The sequence below is a fragment of the Sus scrofa genome, chromosome 15, assembly GCF_000003025.6.
Source record: "Sus scrofa isolate TJ Tabasco breed Duroc chromosome 15, Sscrofa11.1, whole genome shotgun sequence".
Taxonomy (NCBI): domain Eukaryota; kingdom Metazoa; phylum Chordata; class Mammalia; order Artiodactyla; family Suidae; genus Sus; species Sus scrofa.
The window spans coordinates 15,256,677-15,276,243 of NC_010457.5; the positions used below are offsets into that span (position 1 = coordinate 15,256,677).

The window sequence follows — 19,567 nt, forward strand, 5'->3', positions numbered from 1 at the left end:
GACCACCAGGAAAAGAATGATTATCTTGAAAGTGGCACATACTATGAAATATTATGCAGTTCTTGAAAAGAATCAGATAAGTGGCTCTCAACCAGGAACAATTTCTGTCCCCCAGGGGTAAGGGGCAGGTAGGGTTTGGCACTGCTGTTCTCTAGTAGGAGGTATACAGCAATGCTGTTAAACATCCTACAATGCACAGGACAGCCCTTCCACAGCCAAAAAAAACTCTCCAGTTCAACATTTCTGTAGCACTGAGGCTGAGAAACCATGATCTTGATCCACTGTAGTTAAGATGATGCTGAGAAAAGCAGGATGTACAGCTGTGTATACACATCATTTTAACCTAAAGACAGAAAAAAGTTATGCTCATGAATTTAATAAATAGTATTGTGATATGATTGGCATAGAATTCATCTATTTCTGCATCCATATGCATAAAAAGTTTCCCAAAAGATTAGGTCACCAAATGTACACAGGAGCCATCTCAGAGTGTCCACATGTTAGGTGATTTCTACTTTCCTTCTTTCATTTCTCAGCATTGAGAAAATTTTTTAAATGATTCTGTATTATTTATATAATCAGGAAAACACAGTAAAGACGCTCTGCACTGTAAAAAAATCAATAGCTAACTCACACGCATGACCTTCAACCATAGATTTATTGGTCAGCCTACCCAACCTCACGCCTATCCCATTAACAATTGATCAGCATCTCCTGGTCTCCCTTCCCTCGCCTGATTTTGAAAGGGCCCTCCTCACCAAGGGCCAGGAAAAAGCTGTGTGGTTCTCAGCAGGGGAAGCCCAGACAGCTAATCCCTTAGAGCCAGCACCTAACAGGCTGGACTCAGCCATCAGTGACTGACCAGCTTACAGCACCACATCTCCTCTCCCCTCTCCTGGTCATAAGGTTCTCTCCAGCACAGAGAGTCCCCAGAGAGAAAACAGAGCCCTAGGACATGGGCCAGACCCTTAATGGACTTACACACTATTGGGGAAATGTACAAAGCACATGGCAGGACTTGGCGAAAGTGTGGGCACCAGTTACAAATCCCAGAGTTCTCAAAACCCAGCTTTGCCTGGCATCTGCTCCCTAAATATCATGCTAACCACCTTATAGTCTAAAGAGCAGAGATTTTTGCAATGCCAGAGGCTCCAGAGAGCTGGAGCTCAGTCAGATTACCTCTGTGCCTGCTGAAACAGACATCAGAACAGGGCTAAAGACTACTGTTGAGGCTGCTTTCAGCTGCCTTTGCTTGGGTATCATAACATCATCACCAATAGGCTGAGTGTAAAGTGGTATCAGCTTCTTTGTCCTACCTCCCATCCACTTGGGGACCATGTCTTACTAGTGGGTATTGAAAAAAGATTCGGTCTATCCCCAAAAGGAGTGGGTTTATATGTATTTGTATATAATACATATATACATATATTTTTATATGTGAAAATAGATTATTATATATTTTGTATATTATATATCTATTTATAATATATATTTATATATTTTATCTATTATATATAGTTGTATATATGTATATTGTATATGTGTAAATACGTACATTTGTATATGTATGGAGCTGATTTTTGTGAAAGCATGGGTATATGCCCATACTTTCATCAGTAAGTAGTTATGATTATGCCTATCAAGAGGCAAGAGTTTCAGAACATATTAAGACAAATGCTTTGGTATCAGTGTAAGAATTTAGCAATGAATATATTATACATACTATTCAAAAGTTGAATTTCAACATTAGCTAGAGAATTTAGTCAGCATGCCTAATGATGAAAATGAGCTTCTGAAATGTGCTATGTACCATGTATTTTGCTGGGTGCTTTCTTTCTTTCTTTTTTTTTTTTTCTTTCTTTTTGCTATTTCTTTGGGCCACTCCCATGGCATATGGAGGTTCCCAGGCTAGGGGTCGAATTGGAGCTGTAGCCCCTGGCCTACGCCAGAGACACAGGAACGCAGGATCCGAGCCGCGTCTGCAACCTACACCACAACTCACGGCAATGCCGGATCCTTAACCCACTGAGCAAAGGCAGGGACCGAACCCGCAACCTCATGGTTCACTAGTCAGATTCATTTACCACCACGCCACGACGGGAACTCCCTGCTGGGTGCTTTCTAAGCATGTCTTCAAACCTCACAAAGTTCTCCAGAGAGAGTCACATTATCCTTACTTAATAGGTGACGAAACTGAAGCTCAAAAAAAGGTTAGATATACTGCCCAAGTCCACTGTTCACTGTCAGAGCCAGGATTCAAACCTCTATCTGTTTAAATCCAATGTGATTTCCATCATATAATGCTTTCTCCCCATTTATTCCCCGCAATTCAAGAGATCCCATGTAAAGGGGAGTTCACAATGTCAATCAGAAGAGCTACAATGAAAAGCTGGTGTTTTCTGGGGTTTACACTTACACTAAAGACTTGTCTTCCCTTTAATGACTAATAATTAATTACACATCATTGGATAAATAAGATATAACAGCTAAACTGAATGTCCAAAGTATCAATATCTGGAAGTGAATCTAGAGAAACTTTAGTGAAACTATAGATTTTAATGCTTTGAGCACAACTAGTAGTGTTTCATTTCTCCTAAAGGATGATGAACTAGCCAATGACATTGGGATAAATGGAAAAACCCAAAGGAGGTTTTCATCAATTTCAAATCTCCAGTTCACGCAAGGATCATTAATTCCACTTATTGAAGTATGAAGTGGTGCTTGCTATGATTGAGACCACATGTGAATTTTCTGTGATGAGCAGCTTAATATCAAATTAAAATTCCCCAAAGAGATACAATGGGCTTGTCAGTCTCAGCTGGTTTCTCTTAAACCATCTTCTTATTAAACATAGGGTCCTGTGGGAGATTCCAGGTCAGGCTATCTTGCTTGGGTTGTGATGATTGTTTTTTACTAATTTTATAAAATAAATAGTGTTTCTTAAGAGTTTTTGTAATTTTATGTACTTTTAAAGCATATGCCCCATTTGCATATATTGAGTATAACAATCTCATGCAGTTCTTTCCTCAAAAAAATTATAATAATTAGACACTAAATCCTCCTATTGAAAATTTCTTTCTTTTTTTTTTTTTTTTTTTTTGTCTTTTTGTCCTTTCTAGGGCCACATTCATGGCATATGGAGGTTCCCAGGCTGGGGTCTAATCTGCAGCTGGCCTACACCAGAGCCACAGCAACACCAGATCCAAGCCACATCTGCGACCTACACCACAGCTCACGGCAATACTGGATCCTTAACCCACTGAGCGAGGCCGGGGATTGAACCCACAGCTTCATGGTTCCTAGTCGGATTTGTTTCCACTGCACCATGATGGGAACTCCCATCCTATTGATAATTTCTACCACTCCAAAAATAAAGTCTATCTTCAGAGTGCCTATGCAAAGAAAGGCTGGTATGTCTAGCAGTTTTATTTAAGGAAATAAGGGTGTTTTGTTTTGCTTGGCTTTGTCTTAACATTGCATCATAATAGAGAATATACCTCTCAAACTGCATACAACCCATCTGCCCCCTCCTCAAAAAAAAAAAAAAAAAAATCCTGATTTTTTCCCTCTAGTAGGTTCTGACACTCTGCTTGAGAATCACAGTCCCAAAGTTTCATTAACTCTGAAGAAAGGAAACTATCTAATGTTGTCAGAATGGGTATATTTTCTCTCACAATGATGGAATAAGAATGTGCTTAAGAAGGGAGGACCTGGAGTTCCCATCATGGCTCAGTGATATCAAACCCAACTAGTCTCCATGAGGATGTGGGTTCCATCCCTGGCCTCATTAAACGGGTCAAGTATCTAGCATTGCCTGAAGCTGCGGTGTAAGTCGCAGATGCCACTCAGGTCTGGCATTGCTGTGGCTGTGGTGGAGGCTGGCAGCTACAATTCCAATCTGACTCCTAGCCTGGAAACTTCCATATGCTTCAGGTGTGGCCCTAAAAAGACCAAAAAAAAAAGAGAGAGAGAGAGAGAGAGAGAGAGAGAGAGAGAGGAGCTACTGTTGGCCAAGGAGAAGAATGTGTACTTTCCCTTCCAAGGGTCAGTGCAGGGATCCTTTGAAGAAGGCAGAAAGGCCAGCAAGAATGACCTCAGAACTTGTCTCTATTTACCAAGGAAACAATCTATGTCCAGCTTGGCACATGTGGGGGCTCCCGAGTGGATGCCACAGACCCCGCTTACCCTCACTCCCTCTACGTGCTGTGAAAGCTGAGCCACTCTTCATTCACAAGAGAGAAAATACTTATAAGAGGGAAAGATGAAAGAGAGTGAAATGGCTACAGGGAGGGAAAAAAAAAAAAACTCAGAGGGATAAGGAAGGCATCAGAGGAAAACAGGAAGAAAAGAAGAGGAGAGCAACCAAGGACGGCATCCAAGAAGTTTAGACCACAGAGAACAGAAGCAATCATCACAGTGATAATTTCACATTGGTAACAATAACCATCATTTATTGGGCTTTTGCTGTGTGAGACAGATGGATGGATGGTAACTAGGTAGACAAATGGACACAATTTAGTTTAACTTCATTTCACTAACATAATCCTAAAAGACACCTATTTCAACCCCTCTTTTCTTCTGAGGAATATGAGACTCTCATAGCTAATGACTTCTCCAAGGTGTAGCAGAACCAGAACTTTACCAAGTTTGTCAGGCTTCAGATCCCATGCTGTTAATTACTAGACCCCTTATTTGTAATAAATGCCAAAAAATATGTACACTTAGTTGCCTATTTCCTTGTTCAAATTAGACATCTTGAGACATGATGCAGTTTCAGTGATGTATCTATTGATGAAAATCGCTTGGGGACCCACTTTTGAATATTCCACTAGAGCCTCAGGTACACTCTTTGGATTATATTTGTTGATGGCATACCCTCATGCTTTGAGAGGAGGGGCTTATTTAGGAGATAGCCAGAAATCTCTCAGAGTGAAACTGGTTAAAAACTGTAGGAGACACTGCAAGCATTTGAGATTTAAGGAAAAAAAGAGTGTGAACACTTTGTGTGTATTATCTACTGTCTCAGAGAAATCCCAAAGGAGAGTTGCTAGCAGATTCTGATCAATGGCCCCACCATGGCAATAAACACAAAGACTTAAGACAGCCCCTTCAAAGCTCATCATTAAACTGGTATATTTGTTAAAACACCATTGCTGTAACAGTGAAATCATACCTTAGTCATTCTTCAGAGAAAAGCAATCTGTTCTCGCTTTAACTACTGGTAAATGAAATGTTTCAATAAAAAAGAACAGATAAGCACTTAATTGTTTTTCATACTGATGCTGTTAAAGCATCCTGCACTATACTTTTTGGAAAACTTTTTTGAAAAGTTCAAAGAGAAATGATAATGCTCTTGGGATATGATTGCCTTTAAACTTGAAACTTCTAATCACAGGAACAAGAGCATGGATGACCAGACATTTGGGATGGGATGGCCTGCCCATCTCTGCCCTGAGACTGACTGATCTTTGAACATCTAACAGGGCTGCCTCTAATACATTTGAAAAATGGCATCACATTTGGGCTGGAGAGCTTTCTCTCCTGTTCATGGTCCATGTAGCAGGTGCTCTCCTCTGAATGGTTACTGTTTTTCTCAAGAGCTGCCAATTTTCATTACAGCGATGGACTGGAGGAGTGTTGAAATGTCACATGAAAAGAAAATTACTGGGCAGCCCCCTTTTTTTTCATTAGGATTTCAGCAAAGCGAGGAAGGCAAGGGCAGACAAGATAATGGAGGGGTTGCTCAGGCATTTATTTCACTTTCATTTTTTCTTTGAGAAAGTGTTAATAAAATTAGCAGTGTTCCAATAACAGCAAGGATTACAAAAGATACATTTATCAACAATGTGCAATTTTCCTACTGGAATGTATAATAAAACTTTTTAAATGCAAATTTCCCATCAATGAATATATAAAGGGGCCAGATAAAGAAGGGAAAAAATGACATTAAGCTAATTCTCAGTCATCTCTGAAAACTAGAAGGATTAAAACTTTTAAAGTTAACTGACAAATCTCTCCAAACTTAATTTTAAACCTTCATTCAATTTTTGCTCTGTCAACGCTTCAGCAAAAGCTCCTTACAAGGAATCATGCTAACTCTTTTGAATTTTAGGGATGAGGTCAAAATCAACAATGCTTTCCCATCACCTATCACACAAAGCTAAAAATCCTCTTACATGTGCCTCTAATTCAAGCCCTATCCAGCAAAGCCCTTTGTAATCCAGCCCACTCTGCCCCCAAATATCCTGTTTGCCCATCACAAATCCCAGGCTGAAAACTGGGCCCTTGAAGTTTACGATGCTCCACTCCTCTTTGTCTTATTTCTGCTCAAATCCTCCCTATCTTCTGAAGCCTTTACAACTCAGATGCTACTTCACACTTCCCTTCCGGGTCTCACCAACCTCTTACCCCTCTCATGTCGTCTGAACCACCAACTCACACCTGATAATAAGCCACTTGAATGGATCACAATTTTTCATCGATACCATCTTCCCAGGGCAACAGTGAGTTCCCATGAAGCAGAGACAATACTGGCCATACACACGTGATAAGCATCTGTTGACTGCATGATAGACTCTGTGACTGCATGACAGACTCTATCTGTGGAGATGTAAAAGGTCAAAAGGCAGAGAAAGACAAGAAAAAAAGGAAAAGGAGAGGCAAGGGACCTCAATACTTCAAAAACCAGACAATCAACTGAACAAAGGTTATTTAGAATAACCCTACCTTTACTGTATGCATGAAGGGAAAATATATAGATGACCAATGCAACTTACATTAAAACTGTTCTGAGAACTATGCTGATTGATTAATGTTGGTTCAGCAAACCTAATGTAAAGGGTATTTCCAAGAAGAGCAGATAAGGAAACATAAAATATGGCCAGAAATCAAGCATTAAAATCATAAATATGCTAAAGAAAAATTTCTCCCCCAAATCGTTCTCAACTCAAAGGGGTAAATTAAATTCATGATTGAGGTATTCAGACATGCTAATGGTCTTAAATGTCCCTGCTGGTAATAAATGAAAACACTGAAGTCTTCCAGGAATATGATGAGTACCATTTTCGTACAACAATTTGAAGCCTCCATCTGTCATTCGAAAGGCTAGAGATGCATTGGCTCCTTTGTGAAAAAACCAAGGAGATGCTGCCCATGGTAAGAACAAGGCTAATGTTTCTAGCAAAGAAAAGCAATAACAATTACTTGAAAATGCCAAGTATCATAATATAATGCAGAACTAATGCTAATCTGGAGATGCCTAGATCCATGGCATTTTATGTGACGAAATGATGCCCATCTCTCTGAAGCAAACCCTGTGGCCTCAGCACAAGTACCATTTCTCACCTAGTTCTTTTTATGGCAGTAAAGTTTCATGGATATAGAGGCTGAAAGTCACCAAGGGTATTTCTAGAGCTGGAATGATGGCAGGACAACAAACTTTATCCTTTATTCAAACTTTGTACTCAATGACATTTCTGAAAGGCCCATGGCTTGGGACAGTTATAAATTATAACATGTTACCAAGATAGGCTTTTAGGAGGTTAAGTACCAAAACAGTATAACATGTGTGACTCTAATCCACTCCCATGCCACAAAAACATCCTTCTCTGTATTTGTTTCAAAAGTATATGGAAATAAAAGAAAGACACAGACTTTGAAAAGTGCTTTTTTAAAAAAAGGCACAGTATGGAAGACAACTACATTTTATATTTACAGCTGAACATAAATGACTACAAAAGGATTGGCACAGGATGACTAACTAAAATCAAACTTACCCACAATGCAGATCTCTCTCTCTAGAGATAGAGAGAGACAAAATTCTTTATTTTACTGTACCTAGGGAACTCTCTTTGGGAGTCAAATTATCAAGTATCAAACCTACCTTCATAAACCCATAGAATGATCTATTTTGACTAGATAATGCCTCTACCTTGCTTGTCGACTTGGGCTTCTTCTACATGAAAAACACTTTTAAGGACTAGGGACCAATCATTTCTATGACCCCTTATGCAATCAAAAGACATTTACTAAGCATCTGATATGTTCTAGGTGCTGTGAATGAGAAAGACTCCACTCCTGCTCTCATACAGCCTACAACCCAATAGGCATACATCAATCAAATATTAGTGAAATTTGTGATACTATAAAGTGCAATACTTTGTAAAGGCTTAAAGGAAGTTTTATAGCAGATAGATAGATAGGTATGAGCAGAGAAAGGAGTGCATGAGGCCAGGTGGCAGGAAACCACCCATCAGGCAAACAGCAGGGTCCACGGATGGACAAAGAAAAGCAGGAATCTCTAGACTGACGGGAAACCATATATTTTGGGATGATAAGTGCCCTGGAGGCAGACAAAGAAAGGTGGAAAAGAGCATAAATCCCCAATGTCTGAATGTAATCTATTGCTCATTATGCCCTCATTGCATTAAAACTAGCTATGCAGACAAGAAGTACCCATCATGCACCACTGATGCCATAACACTTCCTCTTAAAGCTAAATTATGACAAAAATCCCTCCTCCTTTCAGGAAGGTGGAGTTAGAATGAAAATTAAGGAATAGGAGCCACAAACCCCTCCTTCCCAGTGAATATTCCACCTATTCAACTGAATGCCCCTTATAACAGGCTGCTTGCCTTGAAAAGGTATATTTCTATTTTAAATAAATCCTCACTTTTCTTTCTCAATTTCCAACTTGTTTCTAAATTTCTTCTGTAATGAGACAAGAACCTTCCCTTTGGGAGCAGAAGTGGTCCCGATGAAGCTAGAGTGATGGGGAAGACTCCTTGGGGGAAGTCAAGTCTAAGCTAAATTTTCAAGTTGAAATGGAGTTGGCTAGGTCAAGCGGAGAAGGAGAGAAGGAAAGCATTTCTAGCAGTGAAAAGTGCAAGTGCCAAGGGCCAAAAGCAGGAAAGAGCTTGGCACATTGCTGAAAGAGAACCAACATGGCTAGAAAGGACAGACTGGAAAGGAAGAGCCTGGGGAAGCAATAAAGAGTGAGATCATGCAGATCACTGAAAGCCGCATTGAGGACTTTAAACCACAAAACTTCGTGGTCTGTGCACATGGGTCAGAGGAATTTCCAGACTAATAGCAGGGTGAAGAGAAAGAGTTTATCGAGATGCTGCCAGTGCAATGGAACGACTTCCTGATGATCAGGGAAGCTGACCCTGGACACATGGTTGTGTCTGTTTTCGTAACCCTGGTAGAGGAAAACTCTTACAATATACCTGCTGACCTGCTGATTGGTTGGGAAAGAGGTGTCTTTCAATACACTTGCTGGTTGGGTGGGGGCATATAAAGTCCCTATAGGGGTGCAATGAAGAGTGTGCCTTATACCTTTCCTAGCAGGGGGCAGGAAGGAGTAACCCAGGTTGCTCAAGGTGGGGGAGGTGGCATTACAGTGAGACCAGTGGGGTGATGATAGGGTCTGCTAATTCTTGTCTTGGCCGGAGTCTTTGAGTTCTATCTCCTTTGATTTCCATCTCTTTGAGTTCTATCTTTGAAGTCCCATAAAAAATGTCTTAGGCCAAAGACTGACATTAGTATCTGGCATTGTTAATGAACACACAGGTTGCTTTAGGAAAATGAGGTTAAGAGTAGGTAAGGAGAAGTACTCTTGTGGCTCAGAGTGTTAAGGATCTGGTATTATTGTTGATGTGGCACAGGTTCAATCCCTGGCCCAGGAACTTCTGCATACTATGGTTGTAGCCAAGTAAGAAAGGAAGAAAGTGTAGGTAAAGAGCAAATTAGCAGCAAAGACACAAAGAGGCTCTTGAAGGAGACCAAGAAGGAGAAATAGCTTGCACTGAGCTTATGGGAAGAAGAAAACAGATTCAAGAGTTATTTAGGGAGAAGAAAAAACAGGACTTGGTGATGAACTGATGTAAAGGCAAAATAAAGGAGAGAGGGGAAGCAGAGTGGACTCGGAAGTTACTGGCCTGAGGGACTAGGCTGGTGACAGCGGCATGTACTGAGGGATGGGTGAATACAGCTTATAATACTCAACATCAGACTTGGTGTCTGGCAAACAAGACATGTTCTTAGCTCAATTAGTCTTCAAAATGCAAAACCTAGAAACTTCTCCTTCAATCATGAAACTACATAGTTTTGTAGCAGTAAAGAATTATGCAGATCTCTGAATTAGCAAATTTGAAGGTAGAATGCTAGTCCCAGCAATATCTGAATTATTACTAGCATCATTAATACTTCTAGAAACAAAAGATTTATCCACATGTGTCCTGGACACTTGCCCCAAGGTCTTTTTAAATGTAGAATTCACAGTGAATGTCAGTGTTCTGGAGCAAACAAATCTATCAGTTGCCACAGAATTTATGTTATGGTTTTCAGAAAGCTTATGGGAATGCCAGAGGTCTTTTGAATTTTTTCATTGAACAAAGACCCCTGGAGTTTGTATTGATTGAACAAAACCAAGCAGAAAGCTTTTATTTCCCCCAAGTGTCTACTTCTGTTGTCATATTTCTCAAAAGATAATGTACTTAATTATTTTAGCCCTGGTAAAATATACATGACAATAACAATTTTAACTTGCTTATTCTTAAATAATTCTTTCACACAAATATCATCAATCCCTGGAGTTCCCACTGTGGTCCAGCAGGTTAAGGATTCAGCATTGTCTCTGCAGTGTCTCAGGTCACTGATGAGGTGCAGGTTTGATTCTCAGCCTGGTACAGTGGGTTAAGGATCCAGCATTGCTGCAGCTATAGCATAGGTTGCAGCTGTGTCTCAGATTCGATCCCTGGCCCAGGAACTTCCATATGCCATGGGTACAGAAAAAAAAATCATCAATCCCTGAAGCTTTTGGATCAAATATTCAGGAGTGGCCCAGGGCTGTCATTAGACCAAAGGACTTGCCACCTTCTGCTGCAGCCCTTGCTCAGCACTTTTTTTTTTTTTTTAATGTTTCAATTCCAGATAGCACTGCCAAATCTCTCTTCTCTGACATAATCTCTATCTGATGTGAATGCACGTTTTCTCCTGGGCCCACTATAAATAACACCAGGGAGCAGCTGGGAAAAAGAAATGTGCACTTTACAGCAGGTGATTTGGAAATTCAGAGAAACACAAAAATGCTGGGCAGAGAGAAGTACAAACACAGAAGGGAGGTTAGAAATATGGGACAGGACTCACTGTATATGGCTTTGATGTCCCTGTGATACATAATTTCCTAGTAACAGAGTTTAATAAATCCAAGTCACATTAATAGGGTCTGACCTCTCAGCATCCAGGAGAGAGATCTCCTTGTCCAAAGACCCCTCATCCTTGAGGAAGGAAAGGGGGTGGCTGGGCTGCATTCAAGTGGAGCCTGGAGATTGATGGGACACCAGGCACCGAGAAAATTCTACTTAATGGAATGAATACGAGGATACCCACCCCGCCTGCTGTGGGCCAATATAACTGTTTATGCGCCTGAAGTTATTTCTCTGGAAGTTGCAAGATCTTTTCTCCAGTGTTCTGAGGAGTCATGTGGGGAAAGTTTATTTATTTTTTTCTGCTATCAGGCACTTGGTTCTTAGAGGCAAGTAAAAAGGATATTGAAGTGATTTGATTTTTTTCTGAATAAAGAGATTTAAATAATAATTTGTCCACAATTCAGCTATTCAACAAATAAATCATTCCTCAGACCCACAAGGACCAACAATGCCTGATTCCAATTAACTCACAGGCATTACATTGCTCCAAAGTGTTGAGAAGGTAAACCTCTAAGGGGCTTAGCCTTGATTTCTGTCCCTCAAAAACTCATCTCTTCTTCGTTTGGGGTCACTAGCTCTAATATAGAGATGGTGATCCATCCAGGATCTGAAGCCCTAGCGGTGGGGGAGGAGGGGGGCCTTAGAATCAAAGCCCTAGTTTGGGTTCTGGTAACAGAATCCTTGCTCATCCACCTGGATAACCTGTCCTGGCTGCGGGTCCCATGGTACCAGGGCCCTGTGTCATCATTATCAGAGATCCCGAGGGAGAGGACAAGATGGCAGAGGAGTAGGGGGACATGCTCGCCCTCACCCACAAACACAACAAAAAAAAAGCACATCTACAGAATAAATGACTCCACAGAACAGCAACCAATCGCTGGCAGAGGAACCTAAACTCCAATAACGGCAAGAAGTTTGTGACATTATTGGGCAGATTGGGAGAAAAGAGGAGAGTGAGAGAAGGTGAATCCGAGCAGGACGGGCGCTCCCGAAAGGGAACTGAGGAGGAGAAAGGGATCCCGCACCCTGGAAAGTCACCTACACAGGGGAAAGAGCAAACAAAACGGAGGAATCTCCAGATGCAGAGAAGAGTGTAGCAGTAAGTTGGAGTACGGAAAAGCCGATCAAGAACTGAACGGACCATCTGAACTACGGGCACAGTCACCAAAAATTGAGACACCTGGGTGGGGGCTGGGCACCAAGACCTCAGCTCCAGAGATTAGTCCCCAAGAACAGGCTGGGGGGCGGGGCGAAGCGGAGACTGCTTGGGAGGTCTAGAAACCGGTTGGTCAAGTTTGAGTGGGCAGAGACTGCCTGGGAGACTAGAAAACAAAGCTGTCGCAGAGGAAGGGAGCAATACTCTAGGGGCGGGGAAGTGGAAAGCTGCATCAGAGGGAACCTGAGAGAAGAGCCTGGTCTGTGCCCATGCTGGGGAGGGGAGAGAAGAAGGGGTGGGCCCCCATAGAATACTCCCCAAGCCACAGCAAGCTTACAGGCCCGATAGCTAGCAGAAAGCTGTGCTTCCCAGTACATCCCCTCCCCCCACCCCCACCACCCCCTACGCTCTCGCCAAACCTGGGGCTGCCTGCCATCCAGGAGGGCTGGCCTCAACAATTGCCTGAAGCTTACCACCACAGGGGCTGTCCCTGCACAGGCCTGCTTGCCCTTTGGAGGGGCTACACTTCCGCAGAGCAGCACCAAACACCACCAGCCCCTGAGAAAAGGCCTGCAGCCCAGAAAAGCTAGAACAAGCCTACCCAGGCCGTGAATAGATCTGCCTAATTCTCAGACGGTTTTTCTGAGTTGGGCTGCCCTGGGGAGGAGCCTCCCAGGTTTCCAGCGACCATGTTACCCTCCCAAGACCCCAGGGGGTGCCGAGACCTAGTGGATCAGCTGCATAAGACTGCCAGCTCCAGGCAGGACCCCCTGTAGCCCAGAAAAGCTGCAACAAGCTTGGCCAAGCTGGGAAAAGATCTCAGATGGTCTTTCTGAGTCGGGCTGCCCTGGGGAGGAGCCTCTTGGCTTTCCAACAGCCCTGCTAGCCACCCAAGCCCTCAGGGGGTGCCCCACTCCCGTGGAATAGCTGCTCAGCACTACCAGCCCCCTGGAGGACCCCCTGCAGCCCAGAAAAGCTGCAACTAGCTTGGCCAGACTGTGAAAAGATCCGCCTACATTCACAGGCCGTCCTTCTGAGTTGGGCTGCCCTAGGGAAGAGCCTCTTAGGTTCTCAGTGATCCAGATACCTGCTCCAGCCCCCAGGGGGTGCTGCACTCCTGAGGAACAGCTGCCCAACACCACCAACCCCCTGCAAGAACCCCACAGCCTAAAAACACCAGAGCAAACTCTGCATGACCAAGTGAAATCTGCTACCATCGTGGTGTGGACCTCCCAGTCCTGTCTGCCCTCAGGAAGCCCTCCTTTGCTTCAAAGAAACACTGTTAGCCCCATCAACACTCCAGAAAAGCCACACTGCCTCAAAAAAGATTGACCAACAATGCCAGCCCTCAGGAAATATTCCACGGCAGTGACAAGGCAAACACCGCCTGATAATGGAGAGTACAACTCCCTCAGGAGAAAGGAAACAACAAGCAAGATGAAGAAGCTGAGAAACCACCCCCAGTCAAACCAACAGGAGAACTCACCTAAAACAGTCAACAATGAAACAAATCTCTGCAGTCTGACAGACCTGGAGTTCAAAAGAGAAATAGTGAAAATACTGAAGGAATTAAGAGAAGATATGAACAGTAATGCAGATACCCTCAGAAAGGAACTAGAAAATATAAGGAGGAGCCAAGAAAAACTAGAACATTCATTTGCAGAGATACAAACTGAACTAAGGGCAGTAAAAACCAGAATGAATAATGCAGAAGAACGAATCAGTGATATGAAAGATAGAATAATGGAAATCACCCAATCTGGTCAGCAGACAGAAAACCGAATCAAAAAACTGGAAAGCAATATAAGAGACCTATGGGATAATATAAAGTGGGCCAATCTATGCATAATAGGAATTCCAGAAGGAGTAGAAAAAGATAAGGGAATGGAAAATATATTTCAGGAAATTATCACTGGAAACTTCCCAAATCTAAAGGATACTGGGTTCAAGATACAAGAAGCACAGAGGGCCCCAAACAAATTGAACCCAAATAGACCCACACCAAGACACATCATAATAAAAATGGCAAAAGTTAGTGATAAAGAGAGAATCCTAAAGGCAGCAAGAGAAAAACAGAATGTTACCTACAAGGGAACCCCCATAAGATTGTCAGCTGATTTGTCTACAGAAACACTACAGGCCAGGAGGGAATGCCAAGAGATATTTAAAGTGCTAAAAGGAAAAGATATGCAACCTAGAATACTCTATCCAGCAAGAATATCATTTAAAATAGAAGGGGAAATAAAAATTTTTTTCCAACAAACAAAAACTTAAAGAATACAGCAACACAAAACCCAGGTTAAAGGAAATATTGAAAGGGCTTCTCTAAACCAAAAAGAAAGGAAGGAAAGGGAAGAAAAAAGAAAAGGAAAAAAAAAGAAGGAGAAGAAGAGGAAGAACTAGGACTGAGGAAACTGCAATCAGAGAGCAGTCACTTAAATAAGCCAGCATACAGATTTAATCATGAACATGCTTCAAACAAAATAAAATTAAAAAGAAAAAAATAAAAAAGAGTCATCAAAACCATAAAATGTGGGCAAGGGATGTTAGGAAGTAAATAACCCTTTTTGTTTGTTTGTATGTTTCTCTTCTTAATTTTAATATAGTAATGAAGTGTTTGAACTTACAGGACCATCAGGCTAAAATACACAATTATGGGAAGGGGTTAGCATACTTAAAAAACAGGGCAACCACAAGCCAAAACCAAATATTGCATTTGCAAAAAATGAAAAAAAAATACACTCAAGCAAATAATAACAGGAGACCATCCAACCAAAAAAAAAAAAAAGAAAGAAAGGAAGAATGGAGAACCATAGAATCAACTGGAACACGAGGTTCAAAATGGCAATAAATAATCATCTATCAATTATCACCTTAAATGTCAATGGACTGAATGCCCCAATCAAAAGACACAGAGTGGCTGAGTGGATAAAAAGGCAAAAACCTTCAATATGCTGCCTACAAGAAACTCACCTTAGGACAAAAGATACATATAGATTGAAAGTGAAAGGGTGGGGAAAAATATTTCATGCCAATAGACATGACAGAAAAGCAGGAGTCGCAATGCTCATATCAGACAAAATAGACTTTAAAACAAAAGACATAAAGAAAGACAAAGAAGGACACTACTTAATGATTAAGGGATCCATCCAAGGAGAGGATATTACTATCGTCCACATATATGCCCCAAATATAGGAGCACCCTGATACATACATCAAATATTAACAGACATAAAGGGAGATATTGATGAGAGTACAATCATAGTAGGAGACCTAAATACCCCCCTCACATCAAAGGACAGATCCTCTAGACAGAAAACCAATAAAGCAACAGAGATCCTAAAGGAAACAATGGAAAAGTTAGACTTAATTGATATCTTCAGGACACTACATCCAAAAAAATCAGAATACACATTCTTCTCAAATGCTCATGGAACATTCTCAAGAATCAACCACATATTGGGACACAAAGCGAATCTCAATAAATTTACGAGCGTAGAAATTATCTCAAGTATCTTCTCTGACCACAATGCCATGAAATTAGAAATCAACCATGGGAAAAGCAAAGAGAAAAAACCTACTACATGGGGACTAAACAACATGCTACTAAAAAACCAATGGGTCAATGAGGAAATCAAGAAGGAAATTAAAAACTACCTTGAAACAAATGATAATGAAGACACAACCTCTCAAAATCTATGGGATGCTGCGAAAGCAGTGCTCAGAGGGAAATTTATAGCAATCCAGGCCTTTCTCAAAAAAGAAGAAAGATCCCAAATTGACAACTTAACCCTCCACCTAAACGAATTAGAAAAAGAAGAACAAAAAAGTCCTAAAGTCAGCAGAAGGAAGGAAATTATAAAGATCAAAGAAGAAATCAATAAAATAGAGACTCAAAAAACAATAGAGAAAATTAATAAAACCAAGAGCTGCTTCTTTGAAAAGGTGAACAAAATTGACAGACCCCTGGCCAGACTCACTAAAAAGAGGAGAGAAAGAACCCAAATAACCAAAACTATAAATGAAAAAGGAGAAATCACAACGGATACAGCAGAAATACAAAAAACCATAAGAGAATACTATGAACAACTATACGGCAACAAGTTTGACAATCTGGAAGAAATGGACAATTTTCTAGAATCTTACAGCCTGCCAAAACTGAATCAAGTAGAAACAGACCAACTGAACAGACCGATCACTAGAAATGAAATTGAAGAGGTCATAAAATCACTCCCTACAAATAAAAGTCCAGGACCAGATGGCTTCACAGGTGAATTTTATCAAACATATAAAGAGGAATTGGTGCCCATCCTCCTTAAACTCTTTCAAAAGGTTGAAGAAGAAGGAATACTCCCAAAGACATTCTATGAGGCCACCATCACCCTCATTCCCAAACCAGACAGAGATACCACCAAAAAAGAAAACTATCGGCCAATATCATTGATGAATATAGATGCAAAAATTCTCAACAAAATCTTAGCCAACCGAATCCAACAACATACCAAAAAAATTATACACCATGACCAGGTTGGGTTCATCCCAGGTTCACAAGGATGGTTCAACATATGCAAATCAATCAGCATCATACACCACATTAACAAAAAAAAATAGTCAAAAATCATATGATCATCTCAATAGACGCAGAAAAAGCATTTGACAAAGTCCAACATCCATTCATGATCAAGACCCTTGCCAAAGTGGGTATAGAGGGAACATTCCTGAATATAATCAAAGCCATTTATGATAAACCCACAGCAAATATAATCCTCAATGGGGAAAAACTGAAAGCCTTCTCACTCCAATCTGGAACAAGACAGGGATGCCCACTCTCACCACTGCTCTTCAACATAGTTTTGGAAGTCCTAGCCACAGCAATTAGACAAACCAAAGAAATAAAAGGCATCCATATAGGAAGAGAAGAGATCAAACTGTCACTGTATGCAGATGACATGATACTATACATAGAAAACCCTAAGGACTCAACCCCAAAACTCCTTGAACTGATTAATAAATTCGGCAAAGTAGCAGGATATAAGATTAACATTCAGAAGTCAGTGGCATTTCTGTATACCAGCAAGGAAACATTAGAAAAGGAATACAAAAATACAATACCTTTTAAAATTGCACCTCACAAAATCAAATACCTCGGAATACACCTGACCAAGGAGGTAAAGGACCTATATGCCGAGAACTATAAAACTTTAAGCAAAGAAATCAAAGAAGATGTAAAGAAATGGAAAGATATTCCATGTTCCTGGATTGGGAAAATCAATATTGTAAAAATGGCCATACTACCCAAAGCAATCTACAGATTCAATGCAATCCCTATCAAATTACCCATGACAGTTTTCACAGAACTAGAACAAACAATCCAAACATTTATATGGAACCACAAAAGACCCAGAATCGCCAAAGCAATCCTGAGAAACAAAAACCAAGCAGGAGGCATCACTCTCCCAGACTTCAAGAAATACTACAAAGCCACAGTCATCAAAACAGTGTGGTACTGGTACCAAAACAGACAGACAGACCAATGGAATAGAACAGAGAACCCAGAAATAAACCCTGACACCTATGGTCAATTCATCTTTGACAAGGGAGGCAAGAACATAAAATGGGAAAAAGAAAGTCTATTCAGCAAGCATTGCTGGGAAACCTGGACAGCTGCATGCAAAGCAATGAAACTAGAACACACCCTCACACCATGCACAAAAATAAACTCTAAATGGCTGAAAGACTTAAATATACGACAGGACACCATCAAACTCCTAGAAGAAAACATAGGCAAAACACTCTCTGACATCAACCTCATGAATATTTTCTCAGGTCAGTCTCCCAAAGCAATAGAAATTAGAGCAAAAATAAACCCATGGGACCTCATCAAACTGAAAAGCTTTTGCACAGCAAAGGAAACCCAAAAGAAAACAAAAAGACAACTTACAGAACGGGAGAAAATAGTTTCAAATGATGTAACCGACAAGGGCTTAATCTCTAGAATATATAAACAACTTATACAACCCAACAGCAAAAAAGCCAATCAATCAATGGAAAAATGGGCAAAAGACCTGAAAATAGACATTTCTCCAAAGAAGATATACAGATGGCCAACAAACACATGAAAAAATGCTCAACATCGCTGATTATAAGAGAAATGCAAATCAAAACTACCATGAGATACCACCTCACACCAGTCAGAATGGCCATCATTAATAAATCCACAAATAACAAGTGCTGGAGGGGCTGTGGAGAAAAGGGAACCCTCCTGCACTGCTGGTGGGAATGTAAACTGGTACAGCCACTATGGAGAACAGTTTGGAGATACCTTAGAAATCTATACATAGAACTTCCATATGACCCCGCAATCCACTCTTGGGCATTTATCCGGACAAAACTCTACTTAAAAGAGACACATGCACCCGCATGTTCATTGCAGCACTATTCACAATAGCCAGGACATAGAAACAACCCAAATGTCCATCGACAGATGATTGGATTCGGAAGATGTGTATATATACACAATGGAATACTACTCAGCCATAAAAAAGGATGACATCATGCCATTTGCAGCAACATGGATGGAACTAGAGAATCTCATCCTGAGTGAAATGAGCCAGAAAGACAAAGACAAATACCGTAGGATATCACTTATAACTGGAATCTAATATCCAGCACAAATGAACATCTCCTCAGAAAAGAAAATCATGGACTTGGAGAAGAGACTTGTGGTTGCCTGATGGGAGGGGGAGGGGGTGGGAGGGATCGGAAGCTTGGGCTTATCAGACACAACCTAGAATAGATTTACAAGGAGATCCTGCTGAATAGCATTGAGAACTTTGTCTAGATACTCATGTTGCAACAGAACAAAGGGTGGGGTAAAAAATATAATTGTAATGTATACATGTAAGGATAACCTGACCCCCTTGCTGTACAGTGGGAAAATAAAAAAAAATTATAAAAAATAAAAAAATAAAAGGGCAAAAAAAAAAAAAAGAGATCCCACTTAACCTTTCCCCACCAATGACTGGCATCTTGATTGTTGTACAGTGTGTGGTTGACACAAGGGGACAGTGGGTTGATAGGAATATACCAGTATATATAATCAGAGAACACTTTCATTCTTCAGGTATTTATTGCGTGCCTGTACATACAGACTCTGTTCTAAACAATGTGGAAAGTCATACTTATCTATGAACATCATGGA

The 19,567-nt window shown here is 40.9% G+C and overlaps 1 protein-coding gene across 1 annotated transcript in view; it reads right to left on the minus strand.

Moving 5' to 3' along the window:
* The window catches only part of THSD7B (thrombospondin type 1 domain containing 7B), a 1,521,641-nt gene that overhangs the window by 1,167,682 nt on the left and 334,392 nt on the right, over positions 1 to 19,567 (minus strand).